Source organism: Clarias gariepinus, chromosome 12 (genome assembly GCF_024256425.1).
Source record: "Clarias gariepinus isolate MV-2021 ecotype Netherlands chromosome 12, CGAR_prim_01v2, whole genome shotgun sequence".
In the NCBI taxonomy this organism is placed as follows: domain Eukaryota; kingdom Metazoa; phylum Chordata; class Actinopteri; order Siluriformes; family Clariidae; genus Clarias; species Clarias gariepinus.
In genome coordinates, this window is record NC_071111.1 from 19,306,989 (window position 1) to 19,330,804 (window position 23,816).

A 23,816-nucleotide genomic window follows, 5' to 3' on the forward strand; every position below is an offset into this window, starting at 1 on the left:
CTCCCTGTCGAAAGAGCTCTAGGGGTGTTGTGGTGTATCAATTCAGACACGCTCAAGTTTAAGATTAGTTTAAAAGAGCGGCCTGTGACTAGAAGAGGAATCTTGTCAGTCACTAGTTCAACTTATGACCCCTTAGGCTTCCTCGCACCAGTCATACATAAGATCTTAATGCAGCAGTTGTGTAAAGAGAGACTCACTTGGGACGACATTCCAGAACAATTTATAAAAAGGGCCTGGCTACAAGAGTTGCATCAATTGTCTTAGTTTAGTGTAGCAAGATACGTAAAACCAGTTGACTTTGGAGCTACAACTACAGCACAACTGAAATGGGATATGGAGTTGTCTCATACATTAGGTTAGTAAATGCTGATGGACTCACACACTGTGCATTCATAATGGGGAATTCTCGCGTAGCGCCCTTGAAACAAACTACTATCCCCCGAATAGAATTGACAGCGGCAGTGGTTGCTGTAAACAACGACAACACGCTCTTTGCCCCCGGCAACCTGAGACAGGACGTCCCCCAGCCCTACATCGCTCGCGTCCGTGTCGAGAATAAACGTACGAGCTATATCAGGATATTCGAGAACGGGCGACGTAACCAGAGCTTCCCGTAACCGAGTGAACGCACACGATTGCTCCCTGTCCCAGCGAAACGGCTGGTTCGCGTGCAGCGGGCTGGCGATCGTAGCAAAATCCCTCACGAACCGGCGATAGTACGATGCTAACCCGAGAAAGGTGCGTAGCTGCGACACATTTGACGGCTCAGGCCAATTCTGTACCGCGGCAATTTTGGCTGGATCGGTGGCCATCCCTTGAGTGCTAATCAAGTGTCCCAGAAAGACAGTTTCTTGCCGCAACAACTGGCACTTTTTGGGATTGAGCCGCAAATTCGCCCGCCGGATAGCTAGAAACACCTCCCGTAGGTTAGCTTGCGCGGTCTTCCGAAGCCCCCGTCGGTAATCGGCCATCCGAGCCGGCGTGCAGCCGAGTCACTGCGGCACCTAAACCATCGCCGGTGGTCGTTTCGCCTGTGCCACAGATGGACTGCGATCAGCTAATGGTCGAGCAGGAGAAGGACCCGGCGCTGCAGCGGGTATTAGGTTAACGCGGGCCAGAGACCGGATTATGCTGCCATTGCCCACCTGGGACCAGAAGAAAAAGCTCTCCACTCGCAGTTTCACCGACTAGAGTTGCGGGGGGATTTACTCTACCGCCAGTGGGAACAGCCGTGTGGCGCTGGCGAATCTTTTCAGCTGCTGGTGCCGCGGACTTTGCAGGCATGTGTGCTGGGGATGGTTCATGGGCACGCAGGTTTGGGACACTTTGGGGTAACTAAGACACTGCGGCGGTTGCGTGCTCGGTTCTACTGGCCGGGTTGTCATACTGATAGCGAACTTTTTGTTCACAGATGCGATGTCTGCACGGCAAAGAAGGGCCCTACCCAGCGCTCGCGAGCACCCTTGCAAGACTTTCGGGTGGGGGCGCCCATGGAACGTGTGGGCGTGGACATTCTGGGGCCGTTTCCCATCTCTGATCGCGGGAATCGTTATGTGCTGGTGGCCATGGATTATTTCACCAAGTGGCCGGAGGCGTTCGCTGTTCCGGATCAGAGCACTTCCACCACGGCTCGAGTGCTGGTGGATGAGGTGTTCAGCCGATTCGGCGCCCCGGAGCAGTTGCACAGCGATCAGGGGCGTAACTTCGAGGCGGATGTGTTTGCGGCGGTGTGCGAGCGCCTCGGGGTGAAAAAGACCCGCACCACGCCCCTGCATCCACAAAGTGACGGCCTCGTGGAACGGTTCAACCGAACACTCACCACCCAACTCGCCGTGCTTACCATCGACCGGCAAAAAGATTGGGACGAGCATTTGCCTCTCGTGCTATGGGCGTATCGTACAGCGGTGCAGGAGTCCTCCCAACTGACGCCACCTGCGTTAATGTTCGGTCGCGAGTTGCGCACGCCTGTGGATCTGGTGTTCGGGCCCCCTCCACAAGTGGATTTACCCACGAAACCAGGTTTGGATTATTTTTGTTCATTGAAAGACAAGCTGTTCCGTGTCCACGAATTGGCGCGTAGACACTTGGCGGACGCCGGGGTTAAGCAGCGCCGCGTGTACGATACTCACAGCCGGGGGCGAGACTTTGCTACTGGGGAGCAGGTTTGGGTGTATTCCCCCGGAAGGAAAAGGGGGCTCTCACCTAAGCTTATGTCGCACTGGGTGGGCCCCTGCACGGTCGTCGCACAGCTCTCTGATGTGGTCTACCGGGTGCGGTTGACGGGGCGGTCGTGACTGGTCGTGCTCCACCGGGACCGTCTGGCTCCTTATCAGCCCCACGCCAGGGCATCGTCGGATTCTGTGGAGGCCAGTCCGCCTCAGGAGGAGGGCGACGGGCCCCCTTCCTCCGCAACCAGACTCCGGCGTTCCCAACGCCGGCGCCGACCACCATCACGTCTGTTAGACTGAGTGCGCCATGGTGACCGGGGATGGTCACAGCTCGAGTGGGGGCAGTGTGGCGGGGGCGGGGTTTCGCTTGGGAACCATCATGCTTTGCGGGATGGGGCTGTTATGTGTTCACCCTGTTGGGAGAAGGTGTTTGGTTTAGTGGCTTCAGCCAGGGTATGTGTGATATGTGTGTTGTTGTTGTATACTGCTGGTTCACCGGCGTGTAGTAAATAAAATACTCCCAGCCATTTGCATTGTGCAGCAAAGAAAGCTCACTCGTCTCTCCACCATCCTCCCCGGCGTAAAAACGCTACAATATGAATACCTTAAGGTAAACCGTTAACAAATGTTTAAAGTGTTAAGAAAGTTAACTCAAATTTTAATCTAATAGTAAAGTTTTGTGGCCCTATGGTAAAAAACAAACAAACAAACAAAAACAACAAAACAAAATGTGTGTAATTGTCAGTCTCCCTGCCTGCCAATTAGGGGCTGGAAATGTAAGGGCCATATTTCATTCTTGTAATTTATTGTTGTGTCTATTTTATTTTAGTCTATTAGTTATGCATTAAGCATTAAGCATCATACTCATAATTTGCATTGTGACATTATTTCATGAGCTGTTCTGTGACATCATCTCACAGTTATGTAGCTGCATGTCTATCACGCACGTTAGTTGTTCAGTTGTTGTTAAGACACGGAAGGATACAGAAAGGTGTGGAGTACACAAGCTTTTGACCGTGAGACAGTAAGCTAAAAGGAATACAGTAAAATAAGTTGTTGGAACTGTAATCTATCTAAGCTACAGAACACAGCAAGCGACTTGTCGTGACTACAGTGGATTTATGCAAGAAAATGTAACAACCGTTGTACTTTGATGTTGAAAATAAACAAGAGACAAAGAAATCAACGAACGTCTGGAGTCGTCAGTGACACTGTGTAACAAAAGGACACGTGTCAGAACTTGTGAATAACATGCACGTACACTGTGGTTTCTTTCCAGGTTCCTTGGTTTCCTACTTCTAAAAGAAAACGCAGTGGCTAAAACTAAAATTGCCAGTTGGTAGGAATGAGCTTTGGACCTGTTGTGAACATGACCAAGATAAAGTGGGGCAGAAGAATAAAAAAAAAATCTGATTTGTATGGATATTGGCACCCTGTGCTGCCATTGAAACCATGACCACTATCAGAAAACTATAGACAAGAAATGCCCAATAGTGACAAGCACGGATTGAAGTGAAGCAACATCAATGAGAGCATAAGAAAAAAATAGACAGGAAGAAAAATTAAAGCAAGAAAGAACAAATGTAAGGGAATAAAGAAATGTTACACATTCTAAATAATATAAAGTTAGGAGAAAGATGTAAAGGAAAAGATGGGATACAGACAGAGAGATAAGCAAAGAGAAAAAGGACATTAGAAGACTTGAACGAAGGCAAGGCAGAATGAGCAACAGGGCTGGAGATGATGGATGTGCAAAAAAAAAAAGAATGAAGGTAGTGAGAGTGCAGATAGTGAAGAGAGCCTGACAGAAAAGGTAAAAGAGAAAGGAATGGTGTGTCAAGCCATTTTGGCCAGGATAAAACAGAAAGGTAAAAAGAAAGATGGATAGATAAGATGGAGAACCAGAGAGACTGAATATGATGAGTAAAGTTTAAGAGTAACTGCATCTTATGAATGATTGTCCTCCTGAACCAGTCAACACTGCACACACATACACATGCGAGCACCCCCCCCCCTCCCACACACACACACACACACACACACACACACACACACACAAACTTCATCTTAATTGTCAATAAATGTCCCACAATTAATAATACCATTGCGTTACTCGGAAGATGATGGTTCTACTATAAAAACAACAACAAAAAAATTATTGACAACATGCTGTAGTCATACCAAAGCCTGGCCAATGAAATTAGCTCAAGTGAGCTTCCCTAATGAGTAAAATAATGTTAAAGGAGCTGTGGTCTTTTTGTTTTAATTTTGTGTAAAAAAAACATTTAAGACCAACCTTCACTGCAAAGCCAAAAGAGTAATTTAAGTCGGTCATGTGAAATGCTTACGCCCATGATCATCAACAAATACTCATAGTGACATTGGTGTTCGAACTGGTACTATTTTCCTGCTTTTATTGACTCTGGGATGGCTGAGTATTTAAGGGTTAAAAATAATTATTTAATTAAATACATTGTCTTGTAGAAGTATTCAAACCAATTAAACCTTTTTCACATTATAATCACAAATGTAAATGTATTTTATTTGGGGTTTTATGTGGTAGACCAACGCATAGTTGTGAAGTGAAAGGAAACTGACAAATGGTTTTTAAATCTTTTTTTACAAATAAATATCTGAAAAGTGTGGTATGCATTTCTATTTGTAGTCAATTCTTTATAGAACAACCCTTTGCTGCAATTACAGCAGCAAGTGATCTGGGGTATGTTACAACGAGCTTTGCACATTTAGAGAGTGCACATTCTTTTTTGCTAAATAGCTCAAGCTCAGCCAGATTGGATGGAGAGCGTCTGTGAACAACAATTTTCAAGTCTTGTCACAGATTCTTAGGGTGTTTTCTCACTGGGGTCCGGGAACCATTTCCGAGCACATTTGGCCCCGGGACCAGTTGATTTTTGTCTGGGAGCATGCAATTGTTGGCTCCCAATCCCTTGACCGATTGCAGAGGTGGTCTCGGGAACGATTTATGCATTTCCGAGCAGGGAAGATGGGACATAAGTACACGCTCATGCTCAAAAAAGGAAGTAATGTACTGTTTGACTCTGTACACAAATAACCATGGCTGCTAAAGAATCGCTGTGAAGTAATGCTAAGTACAGTATTTGCTCGAAATTTAGATAGACGAAAACATCCAAAGATCATCGCACGCTACACATAAAAACCCTGATATTTACAAAAGTATTCATGAGTATTTACTGCAGCTTGAGCAGCACACAGCAAGTGGTGTGATACTGAAGTGAGGAAAAGATAAACATTAGAATAAAAACCATCCAGAGTGGTCGAGTCAGAACCCCTCTGTCTATGACACTATCAACCCTTTATCATCCGAACTGTACAGCATGGAGCCTGATCCAGCAAAAAGCCTGCGAGTAAGTTAATATTAAATACTAACATTATTAACGCTGTTAAAGAGAGTCCCATATTATCATGGCATCTACTGGGAAATATCTGTGGATCTTGTGGTGACATTTTAAATGAATATAATAAGATATACCGGGTTATCCTTTCACAATAACTTACAACAAAGAAATAGTGTAAAGACTTATGGTGCCTGGATAAAATCTCAAATTTTGAAGAAGGAGCGCTGACTTTAGATACAGAGAAAGGAAAATCACGAAAACGAATAGGATGTTAGTGCAGACGATGGACCAAATGTTGTTTTTATTCCACCCTCTTGCTATGCAAGTACAAGTAACTATAAAAATACACTGTAGGAAATATTTAATTCTTAGTGTGTTTCATGATATTCTGTGTTTGTGAGAAGAGATTGTCTTTCTTTTACCACGACACAAGCTGCACTTTCAATAAACACATCCTATGGAAGTTTATGTTAAAGGTCGTAAAACTGTTGAACGCTCGTAAATGCAGAGCTACTCCTAAATTTATGTTCTTCCTTACCTTATCTTTTAAAAGCATTCCAGACTGGATGTAAACATTCCCACATCCACCTTTTCTTTGGTTCTTTGTGTGTGTGCGTATATATACTCCTGTCTCCCACAATAAACTTTGAACGTCTCACTGAACACTGACTTGTGTGCTTCATTGAGGGGTTCCCTGAGCTCAGGCGGGACAGCAGAATACAGGCGGAGCACTGAGTAGACCAAAGGGGGTCTACCAAAATTCAAGAAATCCTTACAATTTGGGGGCTCTGTCCGGGATACCTCTAATCAGGTGAGTGCTGCTTTAAAAAAAAATTTTCTCTATAAGCATAGAGCAAGCACACTCCCTGGGTTTTTGGTATCTGGACCATATACAGTACGGGGGAGGATTGTCTTGGGGCTTTTACGCCTGTTTAGCGCGCGCTCGCTTCTGAAAGGTTCCTTGAACTGAAGCATAAGTGTGGAAGCTGTATTCTGTTGCCTGCTACTTGTCTTTGTGTGTTGTTTGTTGAAGATATTGGTTATTTCTGTCGCGGGTTAATTCACATTTATAAAATGGGTAATAAGACCACAACTATTTATCTGAAATCCTTTTGTGAGCGGCTCATCTGTGCCTGTCTTCCCCGTACCCACAAAACCGTGCTCACCTTCGTCGGGAGTGTGTGCCTCAGGAAAGGGAAAGACTCCCAAGAAGGTGTCAGGACGAACTTCTGACAGCCCTCTATCGGATGATCCCGAGGATACTGATGGTGAGGATGATGATAATTCGGACGATGAAGGTCCGGATGAGAGGTCTCGCCCCAAACCTTGACAAGAAAGCACTGCGTTTGTTTTCTCTATGGGACCAAAGGGTCCAAAAATCCTTCCACCATCCGTAAGCACGCTGAAGGACATTATTAAGATGCTCCCTTCTCCCAACAAACCTTTGAATTTTGTTGATATGCTGATAAAGGCTTCTAGGCACTGTCAGCCCGTGGGTGCGGATTATCGCTTTATTTTGCAATCGGTTGTGGGAGATGGGTACGATGAGGCTGATTTGATAAAAACGGTAAACTGCTTAGACTCTAAAACAGACAAATTGGCTGTAGTGGAAAAAGAAGGAATATGACTTTCTTTGAGGTAATTCTAATGAGGCTATGAAACTCTTAAAAGATGAGCTAACTACTTATCTTCTTGCATGTCAGCAAGCTAGTCAAGATCTGTCACAGGTAACTAATTGTAGACAAGAAAAGAAAAAGTTTCTTGAGAGGTTTCGAGAGACCTGGACGCTTTTGGATGGTATGTCCCTGCCTGAAGCAAACTCTAACTCACTTTTCCTTACCACCTTCTTGAATAATTGTCGACCAGAAATCATGAAAATTTTAAAGTTTCAATTGTCAGATGGTTCTACAATGTATATTAAAGAAATTAGGTGAGCGTGTGAGAACAAAGAAAGGAGATGGTATTTTAGAAAATAAACATGTTTGTCTGTGGAGAGTGGAGGATACAGAGGTAAAGGAGGTCTGCAGGGTCAGAGTACACCCCGTAGGTCTGGTAATTTTTATTATTGTCATAAATAAGGTCATTGGGCTTGTGAATGTCGCACGAAGGCCTGAGATAAGGAACGTAGTGGACAAAATATGTATAATCGATTGAATGATGGTCAGTGGCATGATGCTAATGAGGTGTTTTCTCCTAAATTCTTTCCACCAGCCGCCGTAGAGAGTGCAAAAACAACAGCAATATAGACCCAATCCCTTCTCAGGGATGCAGGTAGGAGCATATGATGCATAGGGATGCCCTCAGAGTTCCAGCCCCGCGATGTTACTTCGTACTTTCGAGTTACCTCAGGAATAGATAAAATTTTAAGCTCACTGCTCAAGCAGGGTGTTGTTAAACCATGTGTAAGTTCTTATAACACACCTGTTAATCCAGTACTGAAACCTGATGGTATGTGGAGATTTACAAAAGATCTGAGAAAAATAAATGGCATACAGTAATTATCCCTGTTGCACCTGTTGTGCCTGATGTGCTGTCCAATGTTTTCTCTAGACCTTGTCATCATTTGCATTTTTCTGTTATTAACCTTTGTTCTGCCTTCTTCAGTGTTCCTGTGGAAGGGCAGACACAGCCATTGTTCGCCTTCACCCACAGGGGGCGTCAGTTCACCTGGTCTCGTCTTCTGCAGGGTTAATTGACTACCCAAATGTTTTTTCGGCTGTAGTAAGAGATGTACTTGGTTATCTAACTCTTCCCACTGATTCTGTTGTCCTATTGCACGCAGATGTTTTACTGGTGTCCGCCGCTGCGAAGAAGCCACCACTTGTCTCCTGAAACACCTGGCAAAGAAGGGTTTCGAGGTATCTAAGACTAAATTACAGTTTTGCAGAGACATTGTAAAATACCTGGGCTTTGAACTCTCCCAAGGTCAAAGAAGGCTCTTAAAGGAACGAATTCAGCTTATCATCGACACTAAACGTCCGAGCACTAAACATGCTTTCATGGCTTTTCTGGGACTGGTCAACTACTGTCGTCAGTGGATTCCTGACTGCTCATTCTACGATAAATGCATCAGGAGAGTCATCTCACACAACGATCCGCTCCAACAGCCTCTGACATGGACTGCTGAACTGGAAAAGGCCCTATGTTCTGCTCCAGCGCTGGGCCTGCCTAACTATCAAAAACCGTTCCATCTAAAGGTCTGTGAGCACGGGGCACCGCTATTGCTGTATTGGCACAGGAACATGGGGGGGAGTGAGACCATGTGCTTTCTTATCTATAACTTTAGATGCTGTGGCACAAGATTTGCCTGCCTGTCTCAGGGCTGTGGCCACCTGTGGGGTGATGGTACAAGATGCTGAGAAGATTGATCTCTCTCGTCCTTTAATTTTGTATTCTCCATATCAGGTTAAACAAGTGCTAAAGAACCTTCAAACACAACATATGAAGGCTTGGATCTGGGTATGAGATTATCCTTTGTCCTACAAGTAACTTAGAGATAAAATCCACCTCTTCTTTTGACACCCTCAGATATGCTCTGGCACGCTTGACAATGCACAGGATGACAGGCTAGTAGAAAGAGATCATAACTGCTGCTTAGAGATTGTTCACTCCACTAGTATACGTCCTGATATGTCTTCTACATCAACAACTGGTGAATCTATGGACGTCCAAGGTAATACGCTAGCTTATAGTGTTGCTAAAGAAGCAGCCTGAAAAGAGATTTTCTTTTCTGACTCTGGTTCTGATTTGATCAATACATCCTTTCTTGCTAGCTCTTTGATTCCAGATGTAGATTTATTGTCTTTACAAGCTTCAGAATGATTCCTCTTTTTGGCAAGCTCAAGGTGCCTACGTTGTTTCTGATAGTTTATGGTATTGTGCTGATGGTTGTTTGTGCCTGCCGTCTCATTGTCTTCCGTTTCTCGTGCGTGAGTTCCATGGTGTTACACATCTCGCGCGAAGGGGGGTTAAGGAAGATATGAAAGAACTCTTTTACATAGCTAACATGCTTGGAACAATTGATTCATTAATATCTAGATGCTTGGTGTGTGCTCAGAATATGTTCAACTATCTTCTGGTTTTGGTAGACAAGTTTTCTAGGTGGGTGGAAGCTTTTCCGTGTGCTCGAGAGAATGCAAAGGTGGAGTCCTAGTGAAAGAAATAATATCTCGTTATGGCGTGCCTCATGCTATTGACTTAGATAAAGGAACACGTTTTACATCACAGGTAACACAGAATTTGTGTAAATATCTTTCACTGTCCTGGCATTTTCACATTCCTTATCATCCACAGTGATCAGGTATAGTAGAAAGAACAAATAGGACGCTGGAAGAAAAATTGACTAAAGCAATGCAAACTGTGGGGAGTAAAAACTGGGTTGATCTGTTACCTGCTGTTCTAGCTGAAATAAGAATGACACCATCAAAAGACGTGCACATGTCCCCATATGAAATTATATTTGGCAGACCCTTTCCCGTGCCATGGAGGAAAGGTAAACCCGCGATAGGAACAACTGATCTTGATGTACATATTGCTGAATATTCTGCTGCTCTAATAGATACTCTAACTAAACATTATGAACAAATTGCTGATGTGACTTTAATACCCTCAACAGAACCCACACATCCTTTTAATGTGGGAGATACTGTTCTGGTAAAATCTTTGACCCCCAGAAAACTGGGAGATTGTAAATATGACGGACCAGCAGAAATAATCGCAATTACTCGTATTGCTATCCTAACTGATCTTTTTCCACAGTGGATTCATGCTACTAGGCTGAAGAGATGTCCTGTCGGCGTGAGACCAAAAGATGAATAAATGCGTGTGTATTATTATCTTTCTGTCTCTGTGATTTTTGTTTCCTAGACTAAAGACGTGCTGCAGTGATGTCCAACCCATGACGTGACCTTGATGGAGTGACGTGACACAGAGGGATCGCCTTGGATTGCCACGGGTCGACTCTTTACTTTTGCTATTAGTGTACCATTCCTGGTGGTGTCTTAGCGCCTCGTGAGGTGGGACGAGTGCAGATTGGGCGTGCCCGCACTCTGAGCACTGTAGCGTCAAGAAAGGCAATAGTTCACCACTAGTAGTTATTTATGAGTTTGACATTGTGAACAAGGTTTTTGACACACACGAGTTTGCACTCAACCTGTCATGTTTCTGTGTATTTTTCGCTGTGTGCAAAATTCTTTGTATGAGTATGTTTCAGGGTATGTTCCTGCGCTGCGTCCGATGGCCTATTGTCCGCCGGCGACTTCTTAAAAGCTCTGAGTTTTATTCAACGATGTTTCTTATGAATAAAAGGGGGAAATTGTAGGAAATATTTAATTCTTAGTGTGTTTCATGATATTCTGTGTTTGTGAGAAGAGATTGTCTTTCTTTTACCACGACACAAGCTGCACTTTCAATAAACACATCCTATGGAAGTTTATGTTAAAGGTCGTAAAACTGCTGAACGCTCGTAAATGCAGAGCTACTCCTAAATTTATGTTCTTCCTTACCTTATCTTTTAAAAGCATTCCAGACTGGATGTAAACATTCCCACATCCACCTTTTCTTTGGTTCTTTGTGTGTGTGCGTATATATACTCCTGTCTCCCACAATAAACTTTGAACGTCTCACTGAACACTGACTTGTGTGCTTCATTGAGGGGTTCCCTGAGCTCAGGCGGGACAGCAGAATACAGGCGGAGCACTGAGTAGACCAAAGGGGGTCTACCAAAATTCAAGAAATCCTTACATACACTACATTTAAAATTTTTTCTCCTATTTGACAGCTACGTTTTACAAAACTTTATAATTTAATAAAAATAATTTAATAAAATATTTTGCACTCTAACCAGTATTCTGTCCCGCACACTTATCTTGGATTTTACAGCATACATTTATTTTTACATTTACAAAAATACAATACCGAGACTTTCTCTTTCAAAGGCTACACTCGATGCTGCGTGAAAACGCTATGGGAACGAGAATACCAATGCCGCCGCACTGCAAGTGTCTGGACCCCTATCTCTGGGTGGCTGACTCAAGGACCCATGAGCCTGGAGTAGCATGAACATTCAGGCTATAAAATCTAACAAATGTGTGTGGAGAGGACCAACCTGCCATTTTACACGCTGAAGGGGAATACCTCTTGCCAGCACAATAGATGAGGCAATCCCCCTGGTTGAATAAGCCCTAATTCCTAGAGGCAAAGTGAGCTTACGCGCCTCAAAAAAGAGGGCAATAGCATCTCTCACCCAGTGTGACAGGGTCTGTGTAGTGGCGGCAACCCCCCTGTTGTTGATGACGTAAATCTGAAGAGCACAAACTGAACACAGCAAGTGAAGTCTCTCCTGCTCCGGAGCTATAAAAGGCGGAGGACAGAAGACTTCAAGAACAACAGAGCTATCAGGGGAAACGCATAAAGGCGTAATTTGGGCCACATATGGGCCATGGCGTCCAGACCCAAGGGAGCTGGAAGAGTCAGAGAGTAGTAAAGGGTACATTTGCTGTCTCTTGGGAGGCAAAGAGGTCCACCTCTGCTACCTGAAATCTCTCAGAGCTTGACTTGACAGCACATCTGCTTCCAAATTCACACTCCTTGGAATGTAAATTGCCCTGAGGGACAGGAACTTGTCCTGTGCCCAAAGCAGAACCTGGTGCGCTAGCTTATTCAAGCGGCGCGAGCGCAGTCCACCCTGGCGATTAATATATGAGACTACCGTAGTGTTGTCCACCCGCACTAGGACATGGTAGCCTCTCAACTGCTGGAGGAAGTGCTTTAGGGCCAGAAATAGAGCCATCATTTCGAGGCAATTGATGTGCCGCGCGAGAAGATGACCTCTCCAGCTGCTTTGGGCTGGAGAGGTCATCTAAGACCGCACCCCAGCCCGTGAGGGAGGCGTCTGTGGCAATGTTTCTATAAGAAAGTAAGCGTCCTTCACATCGATTGTCACAAATCAATCGCTTGGTAGGATTTGAGAACAATCACTTTGACAGTCAACATTTTGAAGCTGTATTTATTTATTTTTAGATAGCGGTTCAAGCCCGCGAAAATCAAAAAATTTAACGCAGCCCCCATTCCTCTTGGAAACCAAGAAATACCGACTGTAGTAGCCTGACTCTCTGTCTGGTAGGGGAACATGTTCTATGGCCCCTTTTCCCAGCAACTTCTGTCAGCAGATGCGCCCTTTCCGGTATCATGGAAGTGGTGACCACGCCATTGAAACAACTGAGTCCTGTAGCCTCTTTCTACAGTCTTTTCACCCAGGGAGATAAGCCTGGCAGTAACTTCCACAGGGGGTTTGGGGTGTTAGTGGTTCGGCATCTTGGAGTACAGCAGAATATGGCCGAAAGACTAACGTGCTGTTGGAGACCGATGTTGTCCGAAACACCAACGGCGGCGGAAACTGAACACTGACCCCCTGGGGGTGCTAGGGAGAGGACCCTTTTATAGGAAAGAATGTTACGTGCCCCTCCCCTAGGGGGGGTTGGGTCCACCCCCACGATCCTGGGCGCATAAGCTTCAGGACGACTTCTTCGAAAAGCGGCGATCTGACCTCTTTGAGGCGGCTTGTGAGGGGCGGTGAGCCGTACCCCAGTCTTTACGAGGACGCTTTCCTTTTGCGCCTCCCGTCTGGCGAGAATCGGATCTGATCGAGACTGGGTATATAGCCTAGCCTCCCGAAAACTGGTGGTGACTGAATTAACAGCGTCGCCAAACAGGCCAGGAGGTGAGACAGGGGCATGAAAGGAGAAATGTTCGATCCTTGATGCCTGTCAAATTTAACCATAGGTGCCTGTCACGAATCCCGGTTACTCCTCTCTTTTGTTTTGGTTTGTTGTTGTTTTTTTTCCCACGCTGTCAGATTTCTCTACACGCGGTCATGTTTTCTCTAGACTGTCACGTCTCTTCCCACGCCTCCGTACCGCCCCTCCCACACACACCGGTTCCCCATTCACAAATAATTTCTCCCGGCATTTAAGGAAGCGCAGCGCGCTTCCTTGCTGCCGAATTATTGCGTGCTCCACAGCCCAGTTTTTCTCGCGGTTATTTTTCTAGGATTTCTGTGTATTTCGACCAAGTGTTTTGTTTAACGGTTTTCGCTTATTGCTCTTCGCTTCGAATTTGTTAGACCTGATATCTGCTTCACGGACACCGATTCACGCTTCGCCCCTCGACTTTTGCTATCGTCCCTCGCTTAGGATTTGTTTGATCTGGCTCTGATTGCTCTCACGGATAACGACTCACGCTTCGCCCCTCGACTATGCTATTGTTATCACTTCCGGATTCCACACACTTCAAGACACTAACAGGTGAAACGACTCTGCTCTTTTCTATTTCTGCCCCGTGTGGATCTGCATCCACTTCTGTTTCCTCCACTGCATAAACAACATCCAGCAGCCATCATCCATGTCAAGGTTAATTGTGGGACCTCACTTTAATTAAACATCAGAGCTTTACTGCAGAGCTGCACCTCTACCCTCCATTACAGTTCCACATTCACTATTCAGTGGTACCCGTGATAAAGTGACACCAAGCACTACCCCCCCTATCTCCTACACTTTCATTATTAAAGTTTTTCAAGTGTCATTCCACAGTGATGTCTGCACTTGGGTCCTATCAGCCTGCCTGACCTCGCTTGGCCCCTTGACAGAATAATTCGGCCAGACAATGGACCCAGCGGACCTTGGCCGTTTGAAGGCCGCACTGGGGAATCAGGGCACCCTCCTTGGTTCACACCAGCGTGATCTCCAGTTAGTCACTCAGACTCTGACATCGGTTTCCGAATCCCTTGCTAAGCTCACGACCCAAGTACAACAGCTCCATACGACCTCCTCTCTGGCTGCCACTGTCATCCCACCACCTGAACCACGCCTTCCTCCGCCACAGGCTTATGATGGTGAACCAGGCACTTGCCGCTCCTTCCTCTTCCAGTGCTTGCTGGTGCTGGAACTGCAGGCCTCAACCTTTCCCACAGAACGTTCGAAAGTGGCTTATGTCATTACTCTGCTGACTGGGAGAGCAAGGGAGTGGGGAACAGCAGTATGAGATGCTCAGGATGCCTGCTGCTCTAGCTTCGACAGGTTCACTAAGGAGATGAGGAGAGTCTTCGCCCGCTCATCCTCTGGCCAAGAGGCGGCTGGGAGAATACTAAGGCTTCGCCAAAGACCTCGTTCGGCTTACGACTATGCCATTGAGTTTTGCACCTGGCGGCCTCCTGCAATTGGGACGAACAGGCCTTGTTTGATGCTTTTCTCGACGGAATTTCCGAAACCCTCAAGGATGAGCTTGTCTCCCGGGAGTTACTATCTGATCTGGACGAGCTCATGGACCTCGCCGGACGAGTTGATGCTCGTATTCACCTCCGACGCGATCGAACACAGACAGTCAGGAGTTCTCCTTCTCCTCTTACCCCTCCATGCCCACCTACTTCTTCACGCCCACCTACTCCTCCGTGCCTGCACTCTTCTCCTAAAGGAACCCATGCAGAAAGGTCGGACCCACATCTCCTTAGAGGAGCGGCAGCAGCGACAAACAAGGAGAGCGTGCTTTTATTGTGGACAAGCGGGCCATTTTCTCAAGGACTGCCTGCTAAAAAGGTAAGCCCTCCAGTTAAACTGGGAGTTCTGGAGGGCTCTACTCACAAAAACCTCCCTGACACACGTTCATGTTTTACTGTTACCCTCATCCATGACACTGAACCCCATGCCATGCAAGCCCTGATTGATTCCGGGGCAGATCGGAACCTGATCAGCCTCAACACAGTCAGAGATTTGGGAATCCCCTTACATTCTTTGAACCCATCCTTCTCTGTGCGAGCCCTAGATGGCAGCAGCCTCCCTCCCATTACACACCAGATGACTCCAGTGACTCTATGTATTTCTGGGAACCACGTGGAGGACATATCCCTCTTTGTCGTTGACAGCCCTTATTCCTTGGCCGATCGTTCTTGGCCGCCCCTGGCTTACTCTCCACAATCCCCACATTGACTGGGTTAAGAACATTATCCTGGGCTGGAGTCCCTCATGCCTCGCATCCTGCCTTCATTCGGCTGCTACCCATTCTCCACCCCCTACCATGGTCGACGAACATCTTGACCTTTCTAACGTTCCATCAGATTACTCTGACCTCAAACTGGTTTTTAGCAAAGCACGAGCACTCTCACTCCCTCTTCAGCGACCTTATGATTGCGCAATAGACCTCCTCCCAGGCACCACACCCCCCAAGGGGCGACTTTATTCACTTAGCCCACCAGAGAGAGAGGCCATGAACCATTACATCACAGAGTCCCTCGCCGCGGGCGTCATTCGACCGTCCTCCTCACCGGCAGGCGCTGGATTTTTCTTTGTCAAGAAAAAAAGACAATTCCCTTTGGCCCTGCATTGATTTTAGAGGCCTTAATGAAATTACTGTCAAGAACCGGCATCCCCGCCCACTCATGACCACGGCTTTTGAACTCCTTCAAGGGGCCAAAGTATTCACAAAGCTGGATCTACAAAATGCTTACCACCTTGTCCGAATAAGGGAAGGGGATGAATGGAAGACAGCATTTAACACCCCTACAGGACACTATGAGTACCTCGTGGTTCCTTTCGGCCTTACCAACGCCCCGGCAGTTTTTCAGGCCTTAGTTAATGATGTTCTCAGGGATTTTCTGAATGTTTTTGTTTTCGTCTACCTAGATAATATTTTAATTTTTTCACGTTTCCTTGAGGAACATAAAAACCATGTGCGCCTAGTACTGCGAAGGCTCCTCGAAAATAAATTATCTGTTAAAGCCGAGAAGTGTGAATTTCATCAGAACTCTATCACTTTCCTTGGTTTCATTATCTCACCATCCATGATCCAGATGGACCCCACCAAGGTAAAAGCTGTCACTGATTGGCCTACCCCTACTTCTAGACGTGATCTCCAACGCTTTCTGGGGTTTGCTAATTTTTACAGACGGTTTATAAGAAACTACAGCGCCATTGCTGTCCCACTCACAACCCTAACCTCCTCAAGACTCCCTTTCCATTGGAACGAACAGGCAGAGGAGGCTTTCCAAAGACTCAAAGACAAGTTCACATCGGCCCCTATCCTTACTGTTCCTGATCCCGCCATACAATTTGTCGTGGAAGTTGATGCCTCTGAAACAGGGGTGGGGGCAGTACTGTCTCAGAGAACTCCCAAGGACAACAAGCTGCACCCCTGTTCTTTTTTTTTCTCATCGCCTTTCGCCTGTTGAGAGGAACTATGACATTGGAGACCGAGAGTTGCTAGCGGTAAAATTTGCCTTAGAGGAGTGGAGACATTGGCTAGAAAGAACTGAACACCCCTTTCTCGTCTGGATGGATCACAAGAACCTAGAGTATCTGAAAACAGCTAAGAGACTTAACGCCTGACAGGCCAGGTGGTCCTTGTTTTTTTCCAGGTTTAATTTCACCCTATCTTACCGTCCTGGAGCCAAAAATTCAAAGCCAGATGCCCTGTCCCAGCAGTTTTCTTCAGACCAAGTCTCCTCGCCCCAAGAGACCATTCTCCACACTCGCTGCTTAGTGGCAGCCACATTACTACGCATCGAGGAACAGGTAAAACAAGCCCATGCCCAAGGCCCTACCCCAAGTAATGTTCCCCAAGGTCGTCTCTTTGTCCCCGCAACCATGCGCACTTAAGTCTTGGAATGGGGACACAGCTCCAAGCTTGCTTGCCACCTTGGGGGCAAACGTACCCAGTTTATGATTCAACAACGTTTCTGGTGGCCCACATTAAAGGAGAATGTCATCAGGTATGTGGCAGCCTGCGACTCCTGTATCAGGAACAAAGGCAGCAATAGGCCCCCGGCGGGTCTCCTTAGACCACTCCCAGTCCCTCACCGCCCTTGGTCCCACATTGCCATCGACTTTGTTACTGGACTACCCAACTCCAATAATGACAATTGCATCCTGACCATCGTCGACCGCTTTTCCAAAGCTGCCCACTTCGTGCCGCTCCCTGGACTCCCTTCCGCCAAAGAGACGGCAGAGTTACTTATTCTTCACGTTTTTCTCCTTCATGGTCTCCCCACGGACATCGTCTCAGATCGAGACCAACAATTCACAGCAAAATTTTGGAAAGCGTTCTGCAAACTCATTGGAGCCACTCCAAGTCTATCCTTAGGCTATCATCCACAGACAAATGGCCAAACAGAGAGAATGAATCAAGAGTTGAAGGCAACTCTGCGGTGCATGACCTCTCAGAACCCAACCTTTTGGAGCAAATTTCTCCCGTGGTTTGAATACGCCCATAACTCTCTCCCAACCTTCTCAACGGGCTTGTCCCCGTTCCATTGCTGCCTGGGCTATCAGCCACCCTTGTTTCCTTCTCAGGAGGAAGAGGTAACAGTTTCTTCTGCCCAGCTTTTTGTTCGCCGTTGCAAAAGAACCTGGCTACAAGCCAGAAGACAACTCCTCCGGTTTGTCAAAAGTTATAAGAAACAAGCGGACCGACGTCGCTCTGCAGCCCCAAGATATCGCATCGGCCAGAGAGTCATGTCCACAAGGGATGTACCGATAAAAACGATCTCTCGTAAACTCTCACCCAGATTCATCGGACCGTTTACCATAATTAAGATCATCAATCATTCTTCTGTAAGATTAGCTCTACCTTCCACCATGCGTCGTATCAACCAAACCTTGAACGTATCCCAAATCAAACGTCTGATTCCCAATCCGCTTTTCTACACACACACACCGGTTCCCCATTCACAAATAATTTCTCCCGGCATTTAAGGAAGCGCAGCGCACTTCCTTGCTGCCGAATTATTGCGTGCTCCACAGCCCAGTTTTTCTCGCGGTTATTTTTCTAGGATTCATGTGTATTTCGACCAAGTGTTTTGTTTAACGGTTTTCGCTTTGCTCTTCGCTTCGGATTTGTTAGACCTGATATCTGCTTCACGGACTCACACTTCGCCCCTTCACGGATTTACACTTCGCCCCTTGACTTTTGCTATCGTCCCTCGCTTCGGATTTGTTTGATCTGGCTCTGATTGCTCTCACGGATACCGACTCACGCTTCGCCCCTCGACTACGCTATTGTTATCACTTTCGGATTCCACACACTTCAAGACACCAACAGGTGAAACGACTCTGCTCTTCTCTATTTCTGCCCCGTGTGGATCTGCATCCGCTTTTGTTTCCTCCACTGCATAAACGACATCCAGCAGCCATCATCCACGTCAAGGTTAACTGTGGGACCTCACTTTAATAAAACATCAGAGCTTTACTGCAGAGCTGCACCTCTACCCTCCATTTCCATTACAGTTCCACATTCACTATTTAGTGGTATCCGTGATAAAGTGACACCAAGCACTACCCCCCCATCTCCTACACTTTCATTATTAAAGTTTTTCAAGTGTCATTCCACAGTGGTGTCTGCACTTGGGTCATATCAGCCTGCCTGACCTCGCTTGGCCCCTTGACAGTGCCTCTCTGCAGACACCAGGGAAGCCATAAAACGGCCGATAGCACAGGCTGTCTGCTTGGTTGCTCAAAGGGACAAATCAGTAGCCCAGCGTAATTCAGGAAATTCACGGTGCTGCTCGTGCTCAAGTCCTTTAGCAGATCAGCCTGGAACGCCTGCAAGACCGCCATGGTGTGCAAAGAAGCACCGGCCTAACCTGCTGCTTGAAAAGCCTTTCCTACCAGGAAGCCATGTAGAAGAAGTTCTACACGGCTTGGAGAGAAGTGTTGGCTTCTTTAGTGAGGATGATGTCCCGGGAGAGAGATAGCCCGCAAGTGTCTCTTCTATCTGGGGCATCACCATATAACATTGTGCTTTTTGCATTAACGATATTCGCATAAAACGAAGTCGATGGTACAAAAATACGGGATAATTAAGGCTTGCTCCAAGAATAAGTTAATTCGTTGTGAAGGTTGTTAAAAAGGGGACAGAGAGCGGCGTTGTGGCTCCATCTCCTGGCCACCAGACAGAAATCAGTCATCTAATTTTAAACATTTGGACAAGGTTGCTCCTGTGGCCAATCAATGTGCAGCCGCTCGACTGCACGCATTATAACTTCAAGCAGCTCCTTATACTCTCAATCTTCCTTAAAGGAGCGTTCTGAGGTAGCTACTTCTATTTCCACAGAAGCAAGAGTCTCTTCTACATACTCACGAGAAGCACCGGAGTGCGCTTGTGAAGTGTAAGGAGAGACTTTCCAATCGGAAGAGCGGGTGAGAGAAAGGAGGGGAGACTCCATCTCGCGCGCCTCATCCAGATTGGCTTGTGATCGCCAGGAGTGCAGCGCGGCTCGTGGTTCTCTAAAGAACGCGAAAACCCTTTTCCTTTGAAAATCATATTTCCAATATCACAAAACAGCCTTTTTCCATCTTAGAAATATTGCCAAACTTAGGAGCATCCTATCCGTATCTGATGCAGAAAAGCTAGTTAATGCATTCATGACCTCCAGACTGGACTATTGTAATGCATTACTAGGTGGTTGTCCTGCATCCTCAATAAACAAGCTTCAGTTAGTTCAAAATGCAGCCGCCAGGGTTCTCACTAGATCCAGAAAATATGATCATATAACCCCAAAATTATCATTCCTGCACTGCCTACCTGTTCAGTTTAGAATTAATTACAAAATAGTACTACTTACATACAAGGCCTTAAATGGTTTAGCTCCCACATACCTAACCAGTCTTCTGATACGCTACAATCCACCACCCTCCTTAAGATCACAAAACTCCAGACTTCTGGTAGTTCCCAGAATTTTAAAATCTACAAAAAGGGGGTAGGGCATTTTCATATTTAGCTCCAACACTTTGGAATAGCCATCCAGACAGTGTTCGGGGAGCAGACACGGTTTCCCAATTTAAAAGTAGACTCAAGACGCATCTCTTTAATCTGGCATACGTGTAACTCATCCCATAACCTCATACTCCAGTACACCTATCCTGAATGGCAACTATGCTAATTCTCTCCATCTTTTCTGTATTTTTCTACCCATCCCGAGGCATCCGGAGATTGTGCCAGCTTTAGTAGACAAAGGCCAACCCTGCGAGGTTTCTAAGGCAACCAGAGAAGGACCAGCTTCAGCTGGATTCTGCGTATGATGGTTGGAGCTACACATGCTGCTCCTGTGCTTCCAGTGACCCAGACCCCATCTGCCCTCTGCACCTACTGACTCCCTGTGCTGAACTGGACTTCATGTTGATTTAAATAACCTCTGTTATATTGGACTTTCACCTGCACAACACACATGATGTTATTTCTATCTGGTATCACTCAAATAAAGATGGGTTCCCTGATTGAGTCTGTTTCCTCTTAAGGTTTCTTCCTATTGCCATCTCAGGGAGTTTTTCCTTGCCACCATTGCCGTCACCCTTGGCTTGCTCATCAGAGACATTTCATTCATTATTTATTCATTTTATTATTATCCAGACACATTTTCTCACACATACACACTTCCAAATATTTTCTTTTCTAAGTGAATTTTTCATTTTTGTAAAGTTGCTTTAAGACAATGACCATTGTTAAAAGCGCTATAGAAATAAAATTGAATTGAATTGAATACACCTATTTATAACCTGCAGGTGCGTCTCATTAGATGACATCACCTGACCGAGGTTATATAAGCCAAAATTTGGCGTGTTTGGTACACACATGATTTACAACCGGCAACACGAAAAGATGTTCCCATAGCGTTTTCACGCAGCATCGAGTGTAGCCTTTGAAAGGGAACCTTAGATTGTGGTAACCCAGACAAGACAAGCAAAATTAAAAAAAAAATTTGACTTAGAAAAACAAACAAGTCTTGGTTTACGAGTACCGAGTATCATGTGGCACGTATGCGCTTCTTGTTTTGATGCCTAGCGTCACATGATCACAACTGAGCCAATGGTACCGTTGGTGTTTGTGCGCGCATGCACTGTGTATGTCTGTGTGTGTGTGTGTGTGTGTGTGTGTTAGATAGGATAAAGATCAATTTTCTCTCTCTCAGCCTTCTCCTCTAGTCTTCACACACATGCACAAAAACTAATAAAAACACTTATTTGTGGAGATTTTTTTTAAGGTTAAAGTGCAGAATAATTTGTTTTATTTTTACTTCATAATTTTGTATTAATTATTTTTATATTAAATTTTTTTGGGTTGTGGAACAAAAAATCTGACTTTGATTTACAAACGATTAAGGTTATGATATACAATCACACTTCTGGAATGAATAATGCTTGTAATCTAAGGTTCCACTGTATTTATTATTTATTATATGCATCTATGCTATTTGTTGAACTTTATTATAGCAGGCATTATATTTATTTGTAGCAGAAGTAGCGTATCCACGCAGCATGTGCTCATTTTTCCCTTCGACCTGTGCGGTAGATGTGTCAGTAGGCAGGTTGTTTAGAGTGATGTTGTTTTTGTCACAAAAATAAAAACATCCACATGGGTGTCTCACAGTTCATAACCTGAGCGGGTGTTTCTTCTTCGTTCGCCGTTTCTTTCAACGGAAAAAACTACCTGTTTTTTTTTTAGTCTCTACTGCCACCTACTGTTTTTGGTTGTGTAAATACGCAAGTGTGTCCGGGATTGGAACCGATCCTACAGTGTGCACGCAAACCTGTTGTGGAGAAATCATACTCGCGAACAGAATGGAACAATTGTTCCCGGTGTAAAAACGTCCTTAATTTTGGGCCGGACTTTAACTAGGACATTCTAACACATGCTTTGATCTAAACCATTTGATTGTATCTCTGGCTGTATGTTTGGGGTCATTGTCCTTCTGGAAGGTGAACCTCTGCCCCATGCTCAATTCTTTTGCAGACTCTAACATGTTTTCTTCTAAGATTGCCCTGTATTTGGTTGTATCAATCTTCCCATCAACTCTAACCAGTTTCCCTGCCCCTACTGAAGAAAAGCATCCCCATACATGATGTTGCCACCACCTAGCACAGTGTTATTTTTTCACCACACATAGCGTTTTGCATTTAGGCCTAATCTCATCTAAGCAAAGCACCTTCTTCCACATGTTTGCTGTGTCTGAACATAGCTTATTGTGAACTGTAAACGGCACTTCTTATGGCTTTTTTTTTTTTTTTCACTCTCTTATAATGGTACATGAATAATAATTGTCCTGTTGTCCTATGGGCAGGAATCTCAGGACAGCTCCTCCACATTTACATTTGGCAGATGCTCTTATACAGAGCGACTTACATTTTATCTCATTACACATCTGCTCAAGGGCCCAACAGTGGAAACCTGGTGGTTGTGGGGTTTGAACCTGGGATCTTTCGAACCGTCTTCCGAACCGTAGTCCAATGCCTTAACCACTGAGCTAAGGCTGATTATAATGATAATGCCCTCCTTGCCCTGCCCGTCAGTTTAGGTGAATGTCCATGTGTAACCATGTTATAACCTAACCCTGCTTTAGACTTTTTCACAACTTTATCCTTGACCTGTCTGGTGTGTTTCTTGGGCTTCATGATCCTGTTTGTTTACTAATGTTCTTCAACAAACCTCTGAGGGCTTCATAGCTCTGTAAATAATTCCTCTCACAGGACCTATAATGGTTAAGGTCCTTGAATGCAAACAGTTTGGACCAGGAAAACTTTCTAAGAGCAACATATTTTTATATTGATATCTCTCATGCAAAACCTCTTACTTTCATTATTACCTGGTTGCTAAATAACCTATTTATGTTATTTTTTTCCTGGTTGTTAAACTATAAACTCCAAATATTATATTCAAAAATCAAGATACCTGGACTTTATGGTTGAAGTTTTTAGGAAGTTTAAGGCCACACATTTGTATCCTAACCACTCATGGGACTGTGTATTTGACATCCTACCAGATACAATATCTGGAATATGAATACACCCATCCTTCTTATTTGTTCCTTTTGTTTTTTAGTAATAAAATATACCAGTCTATGACCTTTTATTGATTAAGGGCAAAACAAAAGGGCAATGATATATTTTTACCTACTCCCTGTTTTTTTTTTACCACTTCCATTAGCCACTGAGATGGGGGGAAGTGGGGTCACAAAAATATTAACAAAATGAGATGAGATGCTTGTAAATTATCATTTAGCCTTTTCTTAGGATGGCACAGATTCAATTCAATTCAATTCAATTTTTTTTGTATAGCGCTTTTAACGATTTACATCATCACAAAGCAGCTTTACACAATAAAAAGAATTAAGATTGTATGAAATGTAAATGTGTATGAATCAAAATTATATGATTGTCCCCGATGTGCAAGCCTAGGACGACGGCGACGGTGGCAAGGAAAAACTCCCTGAGATGGTAATAGGAAGAAACCT

General features: G+C 45.2%; 1 long non-coding RNA gene across 1 annotated transcript; it reads left to right on the forward strand.

Moving 5' to 3' along the window:
- The first annotated feature begins 5,952 nt into the window (after window positions 1-5,952).
- On the forward strand, window positions 5,953-11,174 carry LOC128534036 (uncharacterized). Its single transcript, XR_008361445.1, has 2 exons — window positions 5,953-6,356; window positions 10,412-11,174. It is a non-coding gene; the product is annotated as an uncharacterized LOC128534036 (long non-coding RNA).
- The last annotated feature ends 12,642 nt before the right edge of the window (window positions 11,175-23,816 follow it).